The sequence below is a fragment of the Arachis hypogaea genome, chromosome 5 (genome assembly GCF_003086295.3).
Source record: "Arachis hypogaea cultivar Tifrunner chromosome 5, arahy.Tifrunner.gnm2.J5K5, whole genome shotgun sequence".
Classification (NCBI taxonomy): Eukaryota; Viridiplantae; Streptophyta; class Magnoliopsida; order Fabales; family Fabaceae; genus Arachis; species Arachis hypogaea.
In genome coordinates this window covers 72538742-72559407 of record NC_092040.1, presented here as the reverse complement: position 1 = coordinate 72559407, position 20666 = coordinate 72538742, and the positions used below count along the sequence as shown (strand labels likewise).

At 38.8% G+C, this 20666-nt stretch overlaps 1 non-coding gene across 1 annotated transcript; it reads left to right on the top strand.

Moving 5' to 3' along the window:
* Window positions 1-20221: 20221 nt before the first annotated feature.
* On the top strand, window positions 20222-20324 carry LOC112804747 (small nucleolar RNA R71). The gene has a single exon (XR_003203363.1). It is a non-coding gene; the product is annotated as a small nucleolar RNA R71 (small nucleolar RNA).
* Window positions 20325-20666: the final 342 nt, after the last annotated feature.

Here is a 20666-nt window from a genome sequence, read left to right as displayed (position 1 = left end):
CAAAGAAACTTCAATGCTCCATGTTCCAACTACCAAGAACCATCATCTTTCTACCCATGTCAAGAGCCACCATCAGATATTGAGGCTTCTCAGAAGAAGAGTGTTATAGAAGTAGAAACTCTTAATGCTATTCTTGCCCAGAACAAGCTTATGACTCAGCAATTAAGTCTACTTACTCAACAGATGAGTGGCATGCAAGTGCCAACTATCAACACCCAACACCCAAATTTTGAGTGGGGAGAGCAACCTCAGAGACCACAAAATTTTAATCATAGTTCTCAGGGTGTTTTTCAACATAATAATTCTAATAACCACCAGTTTCAGTCTTCTCAGCCCCAACAGAACAATGATTCGGAAGCAATCTTGAAAAGTTTTATGCAGGAAACCAGAGCCTCAATAAGAAACGTGGAAGTGCAAATGAGCCAAATAAGCAAGCAATTAGAAGAGGAGGAAGATGCACAACCTCCCATGCCTTTGGTAAGCAATAAAGAAGAGATTGAATTAGAAGACAGCTACCAAGAGGAAGAGGTTGAAATTGAGGAAGCTTGCAAAGAGGTAGAAGAATTCAAAGAAGAACACAAGGGAATGGAGCTTGCAAGACCTCTTCCAAAGCCATCACCATCCAATACAACAATCAAGTGGGTAAAATTCCTACCCTTAACCTTTACTTTCTCATTTGAATATGGGCTACTGGAAACAGATAGTCAACTTAGAGCTCTTTGTGGCATTAAGAGTAAAAGAAAGATGGTTAGTGGCAAGAGATGTCAAGCAAGGTTCAGTATGGTTGCATGCTCCAAATTAAAGTACAAGGATTGGTGTAGAGCTAATTTGAATGGGTCTAGAAGGTTGTTTGGATGTCTCTGTGAGAATTCAGATTGCTTGCCACCCTGTGGGAATAATGGTGATCCACAAGAAGACGGGTGTAAAAGCAAGGTTTGGGACCCTGGAATTCATTTCCAAAATTAACACTCATGGGACCCTATCACTTGCTTCAACTTGCTCAAAGGCGTTATGCGCCTAGTTTGGGATCCCGGTAGCCATTGGAATTACAAACATTGGTGGAGATTCTTGGATCAGTACAAGCACATGCCACCATGACAAGGAGTTCACCACATGTCCAATGATGAGTTGATAATTTATACGCTTTTTGGCATTGTTTTTAGTATGTTTTTAGTATGATCTAGTTAGTTTTTAGTATATTTTTATTAGTTTTTAGTTAAAATTCACTTTTCTGGACTTTACTAGGAGTTTGTGTGTTTTTCTGTGATTTCAGGTACTTTCTGGCTGAAATTGAGGGTCCTGAGCAAAAATCTGATTCAGAAACTGAAAAGGACTGCAGATGCTGTTGGATTCTGACCTCCCTGCACTCGAAGTGGATTTTCTGGAGCTACAGAAGCCCAATTGGCGCGCTCTCAACGGCATTGGAAAGTAGACATCCTGGGCTTTCCAGCAATGTATAATAGTCCATACTTTGCCCGAGCTTTGATGGTCCAAACCGGCGTTGCAAATCTGCCTCAGAATTTCCAGCGTTTAACGCTGGAACTGGCATAAAAACTGGAGTTAAACGCCCAAACTGGCATGAAAGCTAGCGTTTAACTCCAGAAAAAGTCTCTACACATGAAAGCTTCAATGCTCAGCCCAAGCACACACTAAGTGGACCCAGAAGTGGATTTTTACGTCATTTACTCATTTCTGTATACCCTAGGTTACTAGCTTACTATTAATAGGATCTTTTGACATTGTATCTGGACCTCATGACATTTTACACATTTCTTTGTGTACTTCCTACAGCATGAGTCTCTAAACCCCATGGTTGGGGGTGAGGAGCTCTGCTGTGTCTTGATGGATTAATGCAATTACTACTGTTTTTCATTCAATCATGCTTGCTTCCATTCTAAGATATCACTTGTTCCTAAACCGGATGAATGTGATGATCCGTGACAATCATCATTATTCTCAACTATGAACGTGTGCCTGACAACCACCTCCGTTCTACCTTAGATTAAGTAGATATCTCTTGGATTCTTTAACCAGAATCTTCGTGGTATAAGCTAGAACTGATGGCGGCATTCAAGAGAATCCGGAAGGTCTAAACCTTATCTGTGGTATTCTGAGTAGGATTCAATGATTGAATGACTGTGACGAGCTTCAAACTCCTGAAGGCGGGGCGTTAGTGACAGACGCAAAAGAATCACTGGATTTTATTCCGGCCTGATTGAGAACCGACAGATCGATAGCCGTGCCGTGACAGGGTGCGTTGAACATTTCCACTGAGAGGATGGGAGGTAGCCACTGACAACAGTGAAACCCTTGCATACAGCTTGCCATGGAAGGAGCCTTGCGTGCTTGAAGAAGAAGACAGTAGGAAAGCAGAGATTCAGAAGATGGAGCATCTCCAAAACCTCAACCTATTCTCTATTACTGCAAAACAAGTACTTATTTCATGTTCTTTTATTTTTCACAATCAATCCTGATAATTTCTGATATCCTGACTAAGATTTACAAGATAACCATAGCTTGCTTCAAGCCGACAATCTCCGTGGGATCGACCCTTACTCACGTAAGGTATTACTTGGACGACCCAATGCACTTGCTAGTTAGTTGTGCGGGATTGCAAAGTGTGATTGCAATTTCGTGCACCATCCAACTTAAGGACTTTAACTAAAAGTGCTTGGTGGGAGACAACCCACCGTGGTATGATCATTTCTTTTCATTCTTAGTTGTTTTTCGTAGTAGTAGTTTTCGCATTTATTTTATTTTTATTGAGTTCTTACTAATTTTCTGATCATGCATCTATTTTATCTCAGGAACCGAACACCTCAAGCTATAAAAAAAAGCCATGCGACGCGACTGCATCAGCGACGCGTCTGCGACGCAAGGAGAGGGGAGAAAATAAAAACGAACAGAGAGTCACGCTGGAGCGTGGCTGGAGGCGTGCCAGTGGCACAAATCGCCCCACGCGACCGCATCACCGACGTGTCCGTGTCATGTGGGAATATTAGCCTCCCACGCGTGCCCTGATTTTCGACATAAAAAGGGTGCACAACCAAATATTGTGCCGGAGTGGTACTGGCTTGGTGCTAGACGCATAATCTCTATCACGCAACCGCGTCGCTGACGCGTATGCGTCATTCTTTTCTGAAGCCACTCACACGATTGCATGCCCCACGCGATCGCGTCACCCCAGATTTGGCAAATATTTAAATTCAAACAGAGAGTTGTGCAGGCGCGAGGCTGCACTCACGCCCGAAGCATAACATGGGTCACGCGACCGCGTGACCGACGCGACCGCGTCAACTAACTAAAACGCAATCACGCGAACGCGTGCTCCACGTGTCCGCGTCGCTTGCGCCGCCCATATTTCTTTCCCTTTCTCCCAATCCTAATTTTCTCTTATTCTTTTATCCTTTTATTTTTCTCTCCTCATAATATTTGTCTCTTCTATTTTCAGTTCCTATTTGCTTGAGGACAAGCAAACCTTTAAGTTTGGTGTTGTTGGACGCTGCATGTATTGGTTTTCTGGCACCAAAAAGGGAGGCAAATCATCTTCACGAAGGAGCACAACCTGAAGAATATAGCGACCGCTAGGATAACTAAGGTGGTTGAGTTCCTTTCATTTTTATTCCTCCTTTCTTTTTCTATGTTATGTTCCAGCTTTCTGCTATTTTACTTTGTCTGTTGTATGATCTTTTATTAGTTAGAATTCTAGGACTAGTTTTTTTTATTTCTTTAATGCTGAAAAGATATTTCATGTACCACTCACTGAACTTGAATCTAAAAAGAAAAGAAAAAAGAAGTGATGTATTGCATGAGAAATTGAGTTTAATTCTAAGAATAGTCTCATTTACTTAAAAGTCGTGGTATTTTCTGTGATTTTTGAATGCATGGTATGAACAGTGCATATTTGAATTTGAATCAAGTGATGTTGATGTATAAGGAACATGAACTTAGAGAATTATTATGACTTCTCTGAAAAAAAAAATTTAATCCTTGAAGCAAAAGAAACAGCAAAAGAAAAAATCATTAAATAAATAAATAAATAATAATAAAAGCAAGGTCCAAGGCTCTGAGCATCAATGACTAGGGAGGTCGGACATGATTAAAAGCTCAAAGAGTTGTTTCCCTAGTCATATGCTTGTGGTGTGATTGTGTCAAGTAATCCTTGAGACATAATACTTAGAGTCGAGACCAAGTGCGTTTAACAAAGTATGATAAAGGCTTTGAGCACCACTGTCTGGGAGTAATTAAAAGAAAAATGAAAACTCAAAAAGAGTTCCCCAGTTAAGTGCTTGTGGTGTTTTTGTGTCAAGTAACTCTTGAGACAAAACATTTAAAGTCACAGCTAGGCTCAAGGTGCAAAGCACCAAAGGAAAATAAATTAAAGTAAATTTTGTTGTGTTCAAGGATTAAACTGAAGTATAAAAGATCAGAGAATTCATAATATCATCCGGATTCTAAATCCGAATGACATTAACATTCTTTTAATTCAAAGGAGAGTGAGATGCTAAAACTATTCAAGATTGCAGTTGTAAACCCCACTATGAGAAGAGACATGAGCTTAATCGAACTCTCATTCTCATGCAAATTCACATCCCAAGCCTATATTAGTTTTGGTTGATTGAGGACAAGCAACAGTTTAAGTTTGGTGTTGTGATGCGTGAGCATCTTGTCTATCTTTTCCTAGTGAATTTGCATCTAATTTGTTGAGTATAATTAAGAATTAATTATATTTTAGCCACTATGCATGCTATTTTGAGTTTTATGCAATTTTATTTATTTTAGGTAGCATTCGGAGGGATTTGATGAAGTTTCTGCAGAGAAAAAGAAGAAACCAAAGAGATGACCAGCAAAGACCGACGCGGACGCATGGCTCACGCGACCGCGCGGAATGGAGAAATCGCAATGACGCGAACGCGTGGATTGGAATCTGCACAAATGACGCCAACGCGTGGACGACACAGACGCGTCACATGCGCGATCTGCAAAAATACAAATGACGCTGGGGGTGATTTCTGGGCTGTTTTGACCCACTTTCCAGCCTAGAAAACACAGATTAGAAGGTGCAGAATGGACAAAGCAAGTGGTCCCCTCCCATCAACTAAAAATCTATTAATTAATTCGGATTTAAATTCAAATCTTATCTTTTAGGAAAAGATATTATTTTTATTTTTAGATAATTAGATTTTAAATTAATTAGGATTACTTATAAAAAGAGGAGACTTCTCTTCTAAACACGAGATTACACATTAGAGGGATTCCATTAGGGAATTCTATACAAAATTTACATTCTACATTCCATGAGCAACCTGTTAAGGTTAGGAGCTCTGTCTATTTATATGGATTGATTTTATTACTTTTTCTATTTTAATTTATGTTTTGGATTTATATTTAAGAATTGTTTTCGCTCTTTATCCTATGAATTTGGGTGGAACGGAAGTATGACCCTCTTTCTATTAGAGTTCTTGTAAAACTTGGAAAAGCTCTTTACTTGAACAACAGCTTGAAAACATATTCTCCTAAATTTTAATTATTTGGATTTAATGGGATACGTGACATATAATCCCCTTATTTTTGGGTAATTAGAATTTTTGTGGCATATAAACTGAAAATTGATTTTTACCCTCTAATTGGAATTAATTGACCAAGGAATTGGCAGTTGATGAATTTTAGAGGAGACTAGAAAGGTCTAAGGAATTAGGGTCTAGTCACATATAGTTTGCCATAAATTAAATCCTACATAATTAAAATAGTTAGTAAGAAAAGTTAATCCGGAAAAATAGATAACTCTGAAGCCTTAACTGTTTATCCATATTTTATTCCCAATTTATTTAATTGTCTATACTTTTGGTATTTTGAATTCAAACTTAAACCTTTTGAACATCACAAAACCAATTTCTGCTTGCCTAACTAAGCCAATCAATCAATCATTGTTGCTTGATCCATCAATCCTCGTGGGATCGACCCTTACTCACGTAAGATATTACTTGGTACGACCCGGTGCACTTGCCAGTTAGTAAGTGTGGGTTATAAATTCCACACCACTTACCCATTCTCTTTACTTTTTGCCATTTATTTTCATGCTCATTACCCCAAATCCCCATTTAAGATTCTGCACTTTAATTTATGTTACTTACTTTCCAGTCATTTAAATTTCTGCATCTCAATCTAAATTCTGTTTAGCTCAACTAGCATATTCTTCTAACTAAAGTTGCTTGACCAATCAATCCTTGTGGGATTCGACCTCACTCTATTGTGAGTTTTACTTGACGACAATTCGGTATACTTGTCGAAGGAAAATTTATTGAGAGACAAGTTTTCATGCATCAAGTTTATGACGCCGTTGCCGGGGATTGATTTTGAATCAATAATGATTGTTTAAAGATCACTAGATTGAGCATTTTTCTTTTTGTTTATTTCATTTAGTCAATTTCCTTTAGTTTGTTTTAATTTCCTCCTCACCCCCTGCACCCTCTTTAATTTTTCGTTATTTCTTTCTTTGATTACAATTCTGCTCACTAACCCACTAACTGTTTGATAATTTGCATCACTCACACTAATAATTACTCTAACAAGAATAGTTTCTTCATTGTATCTCTTGTTGTGCAATCTGTCTGTGTATGATATGGAGAAGAGAATGAGATTCAACATCCTTTAATTCAGAACCTGAAAGGACCCTTTGGAGACTAAGAAGGGAAACAAGAGGGAAAAGAATTATTGGTGCTGAGGAAGAAGAGGAAGAGTACTTTGAACCCAACATGGAAGAGAATTTGGAGAACAATCATGAAGAAGAAGCTCATAATCATGTCACAGAAGGCCATGCAAATCGGGCTGGGGAAGAAAGGAGAGTTTTAGACTCCTATATCTATCCTAATCCAGGAAACTGTGGAAGCAGCATTCAGAAGCCCACCATACATGCCAACAATTTCGAACTAAAACCCCAGCACATCACTCTTGTTCAGAATAATTGCTCATTTGGAGGAAGTGCTCAGGAAGGTCCCAATCAACATTTAACCACCTTCCTGAAGATTTGTGACACTATGAAATCCAATGGAGTCCATCCAGATGTCTATAGGTTGCTCTTGTTCCCATTTTCACTCAGGGACAAGGCATCCAAATGGCTTGAATCCTTCCTAAAGGAGAGCTTAACTAATTGGGAAGAAGTGATGAACAAGTTTTTGGCAAGATTTTACCCTCTTCAAAGGATCAATAGGCTGAGAACTGAGGTGCAAACTTTCAGGCAACAAGATGGTGAGACACTTTATGAAGCATGGGAGAGATTCAAAGATCTAACAAGAAGATGCCCACCAGAGATGTTTAACGAATGTGTTCAACTTCACATCTTCTATGAAGGTCTTTCCTATGAGTCAAAGAAGGCTGTGGATCATTCATCAGGAGGCACTTTAAACAAGAAGAAAATCATTGAAGAAGCCATAGATGTCATTGAAACAGTTGCTGAAAATGACTACTTCTATGCCTCCAAAAGAAGTAACACCAGAGGAGTAATGGAGCAGAACCATATGGATGCATTGTTAGCTCAAAACAGATGATTACCAAGCAGCTAGCAGATCTTACCAAGAAGGTGGAGGAGAACCAAGTTGCAGCAGCCATCACCTCATCATCAGCTCAAGAAGGAGTAAACATAGGAGAAGAAGGTGACTGGGATCAAGCCAACTATGTTGAAACTCACCTAGACAAGTCCATGATCCATACTCCAAAACTTACAACTCTGGATGGAGAAATCACCCCAACTTTGGATGGGGAAACAAACAAGATCAAGGGCAAGATCAGAAACGCCACAACCTCAATTCCAACAACAATGCAACTCATCAAAACACCTCACAGAGATATTACCAACATCCATCTAACCAACCTTCTCAACCACCTAATCTCAACCCACCATCATTAACAGATGATACGCTCTCAAAGATTGAGGCTCTACTTGAAAACTTATGCAAAGAAGTCCAAGAAAACAAAGTGTTTAAGGAAGAAGTGTGAGCCAATATCAAGAACCAAGGAGAAAACATCAAGAGATTAGAGTCCCAAGTAGGGTATCTATCTCAACAAATTCCCAAACCCACTCATGGATTCCCCAGTGATACAGAAAAGAATCCAAGAGGAGAAACAAATAAGGTGAGATGGGAGGAATGCAAAATGATAGCCACAAGTGATGAAGGAAGTATGAATGGAGCAGAACACCTCCAAAATAATCAAAAGGAAAGCCAGGAGGAAGGAAGCTATACAACTCAACCTACATCCAAGGAAGAGCTAAGGAAGAAGGAGGTGTTGAATCCATATGCACCTTTTCCCCACACGCTTAAAGGTGGTGTAGCAGGGAGAATGTACTCAAGGTTCCTTGATATGTTTGCATCTCTTGATGTAAATATACCATTTATTAAAGCTTTCCAGCAAATGCCTTTCTACATCAAGTATATAAAGGAGCTACTAGCCAGAAAAAAGTCCATTGAAGGGTGGACAAACCATAAAGATGAACAGGGATTGCAGTGCTCTCATTCAACCAGGGCCACCCACAAAGAAGGAGGATCCAGGGAGTTTCCACATTCCTTGTGCCATAGGAGAAACAATGATTGACAAAGGGCTTTGTGACTTGGGAGCAAGCATTAACTTAATGCCTCTCTCCCTCATGGAGAAGCTCCAAATCAATGAACTAACTCCTACTGATGTAATTATCAGATTGGCTGACAAAACTCAGAAACAAGCAATAGGAGTGGTTGAAAATGTGTTGGTGAAGGTTGGGAGCTACTATCTTCCCACAGATTTTGTTGTTATGAAAATGGATGAGAATCCTATTTACCCCATCATTCTGGGAAGACCAATCCTAGCCACAGCTAGAGCACTCATAGATGTAGGGCGAGGAGAGTTAGTGCTGAGAATACATGACGAGCAGCTCATTTTCAATATTTTCAACCTCTCACAAGAAGCAAGTCAAGAGAATAAAGAATCAAGAGAAGAGCAGAATGAAGCACTGATGTAAGAAACAAGCAGTGAAGCACAAACAACACAACTAGAAATTCCATTGGTGGGCAAGCCATATATTCAAGAACCTCATCCAAAGGTAACTCAAAGGAAGCTGAGCAAACCAGAGTCATGCAAAGCTAGCAACAAAGAGTCCTTAGAGAAAGAGTCTATAAAAAACAAGACAACATCAATGGAAACAAAGAAGAAAGTTCCAAGGGGATGGAGAAATAAGAAAATTTCTACAGAAAATTTCTCACCAGGTGATGAAGTGATCTCTACATACTTTCCATCGATACCACCTCACCTCCCCACTATTCCATCTTAGCTGCCTCCTGTGTACACTATCAACAAAATCTTGTCCTTAGAGCATATGGAGCTTATCATCGAAGCCAATGGACATAGGTTCACTGCAAGAGGAGAAGACTTCAAGCACTATCAGCCACCTTGACAAAGACCAAACGTCAAGCTAATGACGTTAAAGAAGCACTTCATGGGAGGCAACCCATGTTCTATACCTCCTTTCTTAAATCCCTAATAATAGTAATAAGGCATTTTCCATGGAATTTCAATTCAATTTTGACAACTAATATAAAGCTCCTCTACATGCAACGTATAGTACATGATAAGTTTGGTGTTCAAAGCACACCAAGTGAGGTTTGAACACACCCTATGAGGAAGATTTATTCCCCAAACTTGTTGCACCATGTGATCACAAACAAGTTTGGTGTACCAACGTGCACGCATGGGAAGCTTAATGGTTGATTGATTTGCATCCATGGAAAGCATTTAGTCATGTAAAAACAAAAGAAAAAGAAATATTTTTTTTAGTTCACACTTTTTCCCACCAAAAAAATTCAAATAACCCATTGCATTTTCTTTTTGTGTATAGGGAATCAAAAAGGACATTGATGGTACTTGATGGGGCAATTGAAGAAGGGAGATTCGTCCAAAGGAATTTCACACTTGTCTTCATGGGGAATGTCCTTGGAAGTATTGCCATGCAACATTGGGAATAGATAATTTTGAAGACCGAACCAAGACCCCCATAAAGGAGGTGATCCTTGTGCTCAATCAATCCAAAACCCCAACCGTCCACTATCAAATAAGACTATCAATCCACACCCTTCAATCAATTGCCATCTTCCTATATAAACCCCTTCACACAACCTCTCCATACACACTTATTCTCACCCTTCCCACTCTCTCCTTTCGGGCATATCCTCCACCAAAGACTTCACATACACCCTCCTAGCCATCTTGAGAATTAACCAATATATCAACTATCCTACATGGCATCATCAAGTTCCAAAAGGCGAAGAGGAAAGGAACCCATGGAGCAGCCTTCCTTCGATGCCTGGAGATTGAAAACAGCCTTCCATGAGCTCGAGTTCGAACGAATAAAGGACAAGAAGATACTACCTGAATCAACATTCCAGTTCAATGAAGATGAATGTCCACAAATTTGGGAGAAGATTGAGAAAAGGGATTGGCAAAAGCTCACTAACCCAGAAGCAAGGGTAAATACAACTCTCATCAGGAAATTTTACGCAAATGTGGTTAGAGAAGACAAGACCATAACCCCCACTTTCAAAAGCTATGTAAGAGGAACAGAGGTAGATTTCAGCCCAAATTCTATAATTAGAACTCTTCATCTGAAATCACCACACTTTGTTGAGCTCGGGTACCAAGAAAGAATGAACAATGGCCCCGACAATGATGAACTAGAAGAAATTGTAGGTGACATATGCATTGTGGGATCTGACTGGGAAATGTATTTGGATAAGAGACCCCGTTTCGTCAGGAGAGGAGACCTCATCCCAGAAGCCAAGGGATGGTTGGAGCTTGTGAGATGATCTATCCTTCCAGCTGTAAACAATTCTGAGGTCAACATTGCTCGAGCTACCATGGTACATTGTTTAATAAAAGGTGAAAGCATCAATGTGCACAAAATTATAGCTGAAGGAATCCAAGAATCAGCCGAGAAGAAAGATTCAGGTGCTAGACTTTGGTACCCCAGCACCATCCTTAGATTATGCATGAAAGCCAAGGTAGTCTTTGAAGACATCAATCCAACTTGAGTAGGTCTTGGGAGATCACTTACACTCCAACGCATAACCCATGTGACTCCAGCTCAACAGCAGAAAAGACCCCATCTAAGGAAGAGGACATTAGAAGAAGCACAAGAGGAAGAACCTATCCAAGAAGAAACCCAACCAACAGAACATCATCAAGAAGGGTATTATGACCCAACCAACATCAATTTGGGTCACATCCGAGGAGCCATTGACGATTTATCAAGAATATACATGGAAGGACAAGAACAACAATTGTAATTTCAATATCAGAGAATGGATCGTCAAGAGGAAATGCTAACAAATTGGATGAATCAACAAAGGGAATGGCAGAAACAGCTAATGGAGCAGCAACAAGAACACTACTCTCAGCTCACTCAAGCCATCAGTCAAGTGTCTGAAAGGCAAGAAAGCCAAGATAAACGCCTCCAGGAACTCAATCAACGCCAGATGACTCAGATGAAAGCATTCAACGAATTCAGTGTACTCAATGAAGGAAGGCAACTACATCGAGAAGAATTCAGCATCAACACTCAAGAAAGGTTAAAATATATGACTGAGCATATGCATCACTTGCACCCTGACATCCCAAGTTATGAGGCAGTTCGCAAGAACTTAACAGAACAAGAATAGGGGAAGGTAAAATAGCAAAAGGAAGCATTAAAGAAGAAGATGGAGGATGCCGGTTTCTGGAAAAAGCTGATGGGGAAGCACAAGGGGAATGGAGACTCAAGTAATCAAGGAGAATCCCAAGGGAGCAGAAGAACATAAGCAGGCCAACAAGTGAAAGGTGGTGAAGTTCCTTCTTAGTTTACCTTTTTCAAAGCTTTAAATAAGGAAAATCATATATGAAATAGAACATGCTTCCATGAGTAGTTTAGGAATTTTAATTCTGCATTTAAGTTTTGTTGCTTAGGTTAAGTGTGCTAGCTTAATGTCTTGAGTGTTCACTTTCATCTTTCTTACATGTATGCTTGTCTCTTTAAGTTAATCAAAAAGAAAATGTTATGAAAAGAACAAGAGTGGAGTATTTTGTGAAGTGCATTCTGAATGTTTGTGGTAGGTTGATTAGTAAGCTAAGTTGGTTCACCAAGTAAGGAAAGAAAGCAACTATCTATCCTGAGTCCTATGTTTGAGACACACCCTTTGAGACTAGCTAAACAATAAGATCTCAATAAGAAAAGAGAAAGAGCAATAGAAGTGAAAAAGAAAGAAACGCAATAAGAAACAATACTAGGCATCAAGGGTTTCAAAATTGAGGCATGTGTCTGTGGTGTCTATGTACAAAGGATATACTTGGATGAATAAGCTCTTAGGGGTGCATTATCACTTGGTAACTTGGATTAACTAATCCGGGATTATCAGTTGAAAGTCCACTATCAAGAGTAACCTTTGCTACAAAACACTTAGTAACCCAAAGAGGTGCTGGACACCAAGGTCTCAAGAAAGGAAAAATAACAAACCATATGCCTGTGGTGTGTATGTATGAGGGAAAGAGACTTGAGGGAGTAAGTCATTAGGGGTGTCTTAAAACCAACTAGTTTGGGAGTGTTGGCTGAAAGCTTATCATAAAGAGTCGCCCTCTTACAAAGCACATAGCAAAAAGAAAAATAAACTTTGAAAAAGAAGGAAAGATCAATAAGAAAGAAGTCTCAAAGAGTGCAATCAAGAAAGTGACTAAGGATTTGATAAAGGCTTGAAACCTAAAGGGAAAGAACATAAGTTGCTATGCATGAAACCCTATAAACCAGGAATGCTACTTCTATTTTATCTTCTTGTTATTTCATTTCATTCTTCTTATGCTTCAGTACTTGCTTAGGGACAAGCAAGCTTTAAGTTTGGTGTTGTGATGCCACGGCATCTAGACCAGTTTCACTGACCTTTTCTTTACTGTTTTAGGGTAGTTTCATGCATTTTCTTAGTGAATAAGGCAAGTTTTGGATGAAATTACACTTACACCTTGATTCAAGTAACTTTTGTGAACTTTGCATAATTTCATGAGTATTTTGCTAGAATTGCATGATAAATTGATGATGCATAATCTCATGACTTTGGCTAGAGCTTTGATGCACTTTAATTGCTTGTTTTCAGGGCAAAGGAAGCAAGGAAGAACCACGTTAGTATTCACGTTAACCTAGTTAACGTGAACACTAACATGGAATGGTAAAGCTTGCAACGTTAATGAGAAAAGTGATCACCAATAACGCCTGCGAAGCCATCCAAAGCTCACGTTACTTGCCACGTTAACTAAGTTAACGTGGTAGTTAACGTAGAAGAAAAAGGAACTCCAACGTTAAGAGAAAACGTGAACACCACTAATGTTGGAGAACTTGGCAATGATCCACGTTAAGAGTCACGTTAACTTAGTTAACGTGAACTCTAACGTAGAAGAGGAAAACAAAAGCCAACGTTAGTGACACTCACTTTTGTCACTAACGTTGGACCAACTAGCATTGCCTACGTTAACTTTCACGTTAAGACTATTAACGTGAAAGTTAACGTGGAGTTGAGATCAAAGAGCCAACATTAGTGACACTCACTTTTGTCACTAACGTTGGAAGATGCCATCACTACTACGTTAAGAGCCACGTTAACTTAGTTAATGTGAGTTCCAACGTAGAGAATTTGCCATTTGGAGCGTTAGTGACAAAGGTGAGTGTCACTAACGCTCTCGAAGGTGAATCACACCTACGTTAAAAGTCACGTTAGCTATACTAACATGGGCTCTAACGTAGGAACAAAGGGGCACTAAGCAACGTTAATGGGAAAAGTGATTCTCATTAATGTTCGCGAAGGGGTACAAGCCAACGTTATTGGGAAAAGTGAGTCCCAATAACGTTGGCCAAAATTTGAGAAAGCAACGTTGGAGGTCACGTTAAGACCACTAACGTTGGATTTAACGTGGATATATGAAGGTGGAACGTTAGTGGAAAAAGTGAATGCCACTAACGTTCTCGAACCCACAATGGCACTCAACGTTAAATCTTACTAAATACCCAAAGCCTAATTCATATTTCTCTGCAAGTTGGGCCCACTAAAGATGAGAACTGCTTTAACTCAAGATCCAAAGCCCACATCCAAGACTTGAAGAACTCACTAGAAGATCAAGAGGAGTAGTATATATAGGAGTAGTTTTGAACTATAGAGAAGCTTGGCACTTTTGGTAACTATTTTCTATAGAATTATTTTTTTGCACTTTTAGCATGGATTCTTCTTTTCTGCCATTTTTCATTTCTAGAGCTATGAACAACTAAACCCCTTCCATTGGGTTAGGGAGCTTTGTTGTAATTTAATGGATCAATTATAGTTTTCATTCTTCTTCTTCTTTCTTTTCTCTTGATTTTACTAGAAAGCTTTCGATCTTAATTCAATAGGTTAGTTGTCTTGGAAAAGAAACTCTCCATAATTGGATCTCCTTTGAGCCTTGGAAAAGGGATGAGGAGATCATGCTATAAATGCTTTCTCATGTTGGACCAAATTGGGGTTTGGGCGGATATAGTGACATGTAATCCTATCAACACTTTGATTTGGAAATACATGTGGTATAATCAGTGACCACACTTCATCTTTTCCCATGAGCAATTAAATCAAGGAATTGGGCAATTGTTCAAGCTTAGAGAGATTGGATTGCCAAGGAATTGGGATCCAATCACTTAAGATTGCCAAGAAGATCAATGAATGCATTGATTGAGGAAGAGATGAGAATAAACTTGATCTGGAGAATGCAATATCTCCTGAACCCAATGATTTCCCCATTTATGATCTTACCTATTCTGTTTACTTTCTGCCATTTAATTTCATGCTCATTACCCCAAATCCCCATCTAAGATTCTGCACTTTAATTTCTGTTACTTACTTTCCAGTCATTTAAATTTCTGCATCTCAATCTGCATATTCTTCTAACTGAAGTTACTCGACCAATCAATCCTTGTGGGATTTGACCTCACTCTATTATGAGTTTTACTTCATGATAATTCGGTATACTTGCCGAAGGAAAATTTGTTGAGAGACAAGTTTTCATGCATCACATCCTTTACAACATTCAAGTGGATAAAATTCATATCCCTTAGCTTTCTAATTCCACTTGAATATGTGCTACTGGAGATGGATGGTCAACTTAGAGCTCCTTGTGGCATTAAGAGTAAGAGGAAGATGGTTAGTGGTAAGAATTGTCCTGCAAGGTTCATTATAGTTGGAAGCTTTAAGTTTAAACGCAAAGGTTGGTGTAGAGCTCAACTGAATGGGTCTAGGAAGTTGTTTGGCTGCTTTAGTGAGAATTCAGATTGCTTGCTACCTGGATAGAACAATATTGCTCAAGAAGAAGACGGATGCAAAAGCAAGGTTTGGGATCCTGGAATCCGCCCTAACATTCAACACCCCGGAAGCCTAAGAACCTGTTTGAAACTGCTCAAAAGCTTTACATGCCTTATTTGGGACCCTGGAGGCTGTTGGAATTCCAAACATTGGTGGAGATTCCTGGATGAGTTCAAGCACAAGCCACCATAACAAGGGAGCTCGCCAAATGTCCAACTTAAGGACTTTAACTAAAAGTGCTAGGTGGGAGACAACCCACCATAGTTTGATCGTTCCTTTTTCAGTTTTAATTCTAGTCTGTTTTGTTTGTTTTTGAGTTTTGATTGAACTTGGAATTTTGCATAACATTCATATTAGCATTGCATTCTGCATACTACATAAAAAAATAAAAAAAAACACGCACGTGACGCGTAAGCGTCGCCGACGCATCCGCGTCATATGTGTGTTGGGAAGAAAACAAAATTTAACAGAGAGTCACGCGAAAGCGTGGCTGGAGGCGTGCCTTTGGCGCAAATTGATCCATGCAACCGCGTCGATGACGCGTCCGAGTCATGTAGGAAAAATGCCTACCACGCGTCCGCGTCACTCACGCGAACGCGTGCCCTAAAAATCGACGTAAAATGGGTGTATGGTAGCAAGTTGTGATGGAGTGGCGCTAGAACCGTGCTAGAAGCACAAGCCCTTCCACGCGAGTGTCACCCAAATATTTGGCAATATGAGTTTCAAACAGAGAGTTGCACGACCACGAGGCTGCCTTCGCGCTAATGGCATAAATCGAACCACGCAACCGCGTGGATGACGCGTCCGCGTCATTTCATAGAAGCACTATCCGCGCGAATGCGTCACTTACGCGTTCGCGTCACAAGCGGCGCACAGCTTATCCAAATCAGCCAAATATCTTATCTTTTTCTTCCCCATATCCAAATCTTTTCTTTCCTTCTTATTTCTTTCTTTCTCCTTTCTTACTTTCTTTTTCTTTTCCATTGGTGTTAAAATTCTCTTCTTCAACTATTGCATCTTTTCTTGAACTATTCTGGTGCTTCATGACTTGTTTTATTCTGATTGGGTATTATTCATAAGTCAATGCTAATTTTTATAATACTGATATTCCTCTTGCATTGATATGCACTTACACTATCTTGCAGTACCCACACTCTCTTCCCCATTGTTGCAACTTTTGCACTATTGATATGCCATTTGCTTCCACTATTTTCTCACTTGCATGTTGTAGCTACCATGTAATTGAGACCTTTATTATTTGGCATTAACACCCATATTTTATTTATGTTCTTATCTTTAATTTTTGGTTACTTTCCTTTTTTTTTCTCTTCTTTCAGGATGGCCACCACGAAGAGAGAGAAAAAGCTTCTTAATAGGGAGACAGGCAAGTCAATCTGTACAATCTATAGAGAAAAACATCAGTTGGAGCAGCCCGTCCACTTGTACATCTTAGCATGCACTGAGGACGGTGCAATCTTTAAGTGTGGGGAGGTCGATACCGATCTCCACGGGTTAGTTCTTCTCTTCTCAACACCAATATTATATTTTCTTTGTTTGTTCATTGTTGCATTCCATCATAGATTACATGTGTAGTTGATTGTTTGCATTTAAGTACTACTTAGTTGAAAAATAATAAGTTTCTTTCTAGGATCCTATTTTTGAAAATTTTCATTAATTTCTATGTGCTAAATTTGTTTGAAGTTGTATTTGGAACATGTTTTTTTGAGCCAAAGAACACACAACCTGTGAGATTTTGAGCTTAATTGCATGGTTACATTATTTAACCATAATATTTTATTCTTGTGTGTTTTCTTCTCTATGATTGCTATCTTTACTTTGTTCCATTCTCTATGTCCATTATTTAGTATATTTACATGCTTGCATATGATTGAGGCCATCATTTGTTTAGCTCACTTATCCCAAATAAGCATACCCTTTAAATTACCTTTGTTAGCCACTTTGAGCTTTTTAATCCCCATTTGTTTAATATTTTACCACATCACTAGCCTTAAGCAGAAAAACAAAATTAAATATCCCAATTGAATCTTTGGTTAGCTTAAGATAGATATTGTGTATAATTTAAGTGTGGGGAATTTTATGGGAACATGGGATGATAGAAAAAAAAAAGGAAATTAAATTGAATAAGATATTTGAAAATTTAGGGAGCATGCTCATGTGAAATCAAAATAATTTAATTACCATGTGCATTTATGAAAAAAAATTATTAAGTAATTAAATAAGGGGATACAAAAAAAATAAATTACCCCAAATGCAAAAAAAAAAGAATCAATGCATATGGGACAAAATTAAAAAATAAGTTTATACATGAGTATGTAATACAAAAGTGAAAAAAAATTGGGTAGCTAGCTAAAGCATTTTAAATTATATAAAGTATGTATATGTTAGGTGAGATCTTAGACTAATCAAGGATTCACTTTGTTAGCTCACTTAGCCTTATATATACATCATCACCCTTGCCTTGGCCCCATTACAACCTTGAAAATACCTCATGATGTGTGCATTGGTACATTAAATATTTGTTGATTGGTTAGATGAAGAACAAAGTTTAGAAAATATGATTAGAGAAAAGTAGAGTGAATCACCATATACACTTGAGAGACTAGAGTGATATACACTACAAGTGAGGGTTCAATGCTTGATTCTATGTTCCCTGCTTTCATGAGCTATCTTCTTACAAGTTTACTTGTCTTTCATTGTATAATTTGAATTAGTGGAATTTGATTCATATTTGTCTTGGAGAACTTATTTACTTTTAACCAAGTAGGTAGAAACATTCTGTATATAATTGCATTCATATAGATAGGTTACATTGCATACTCTCTATCATTCCTCTTCACTTCTTTATAGCTTCTCTTGAGCTTAGCATGAGGACATGCTAATGTTTACGTGTGGAGAGGTTGATAAACCACTATTTTATGGTTTATCTTGTGCTCAATTGAGTGGTTTTTATCAACTCTTTACCCACTTATTTATATGATTTGCATGTTTTACATTTTCCTTCCTGATTCTGTGCTATGATTAAAAACATGCTTCTTTGGTCTTAATTTTGCTATGTTTAATCCTCTCTTATTACCATTCAATGCCTCGATATGTGTGTTAAGTGATTTCAGAGATTACAGGGCAAGAATGGCTTAAAGGATGGAAAAGAAGCATGCAAAACTGGAAGGAATACATGGAACTGAAGGAACTGCTAAAGCTGTCCAGCCTGACCTCTTGGTACTAAATCGAGCATAACTTGAGTTACAAAGGTCCAAATGACACGATTCTAGTTGCGTTCGAAAGCTAACATCTGGAGCTTCGCAATGATATATAATTTGCCATAGCTTCCCCAAAGTTAGACGACGCGAACGCGTAGATGACGCGCCTGCGTCGCATCTGTGAATTTCAATCAACGCAAACGCGTGGACGACGCCACCGCGTTACTTTCCCGCGACCTGTACGTACCAAAAAACGCTGAGGGTGATTTCTGGGCTGTTTCTGACCCAGTTTTCAGCCCAAAAAGCACAGATTAGAGGCTATAAAGTGGGGGAATCCATTCATTCATCATATACTTCATACATTCATTCATAATTCACAATTTTCATAATTTAGAAGTAGTTTTTAGAGAGAGAGGCTCTCTCCTCTCTCTTAGGAATTAGGATTAGGATTCCTCTTAAAGGATTTAGGAATATTTTTATCTTCTTCAAATCACAGTTTCAATGTTCTTTTTATTTATTTTCTCTTTTATTTGTTTATGAACTTTCCATGTTAGGATTGATTTTCTTAATTAATACACATTGAGGTATTTCAGACTTATGATTGCTTTTCCCAATTTATAATTTAGATTTTTTTACTATTGGCTTTGATTGATTAATTGGTGACTCCTGAGTTGTCAAACTCATCGTGATTGATAATTGTTAACTTTGCTGATTAATTTAGATTCCTATAACTCTAGTCTTTCCTCAAGAGTTGACTAGGACTTTAGGTGTTAAATTGATTTATCCACTTGACGTACCTTCATAGTTAGAGGTTGACTAAGTGGGAGAAAAAATATAATTCTCATCACCATTGATAAGGATAACTAGGATAGGACTTCTAATTTTCATACTTTGCCAAGAGTTTTTCTTTGCTATTGATTTAATTCCCTACAATCTATTTTTCTCATTCAACCCTTTCAAAACCCAAAAACACTGTTTTCATAACCAATAATAAATCATACTTCCCTGCAATTCCTTGAGAAGACAACCCGAGGTTTGAATACTTCGGTTTATAAATTTCATTGGGTTTGTTACTTGTGACAACCAAACGTTTGTACGAAAGAATTTTCTGTTGGTTTAGAATCTATACTTACAACGCGATCATATTTGTGCAATTCTTTACCGACAAGAAACCCGTTCGTCATGGCGTCTCTGGCCTTGGCCTTGGTCATGTTGGTTTCCCCACCCAAAATTAGGGTGGTTTCTCCAACCAGAATTGTAATTTTTGGAGTATGGATCATGGGTCTATTTGGGTGAGTTTCCAACATAATTGGCTTCTTCCCAGTCACCTTCTTCTCCTGCATTCACTCCTTCTTGAGCTGGTAATGAAGTGATGACTGCTGCAACTTGGTTTTCTTCCACCTTCTTGGTAAGATCTGCTAACTGCTTGGTGATCATCTTATTTTGAGCCAGCAGTTCATCCATGTGGTTCAGCTCCATCACTCCTCGAGTGTTGCTTCTTTCAGAAGCATAGAAGTAGTCATTCTCAGCGACAGTCTCAATGACATCTATGGCTTATTCAATGGTTTTCTTCTTGTTCAGAGAGCCCCCTGATGAATGGTCTACGGCCTTCTTTAACTCGTAAGAAAGACCTTCATAGAAAATCTGGTGGGCACCTTCTTGTTAAGTCCTTAAACCTCTCCCATGCCTCATAGAGAGTTTCACCATCTTGTTGCTTGAAGGTTTGTACCTCAACTCTCAGCCTACCACATCTTCCCAATTTGTCAAACTCTCCTTTGGAAAAGATTCCAGCCATTTAGATGCTTTGTCCCTGAGTGAGAAAGGGAACAAGAGCAGTCTATAAACATCCGGATGAACACCATCAGACTTCACAGTGTCACATATTCTCAGGAAGGTGGTTAGATGTTGATTGGGGTCTTCTTGGGCACTTCCTCCAAATGAGCAGTTGTTCTGAACAAGGGTGATGAGTTGGGGTTTCAATTCAAAGTTATTGGCATGTATGGATGGCTTTTGGATGCTACTTCCACAATTTCCTGGGTTTGGATTGACGTAAGAGCCTAGAACTCTTCTTTCTTGCCCAGCATGA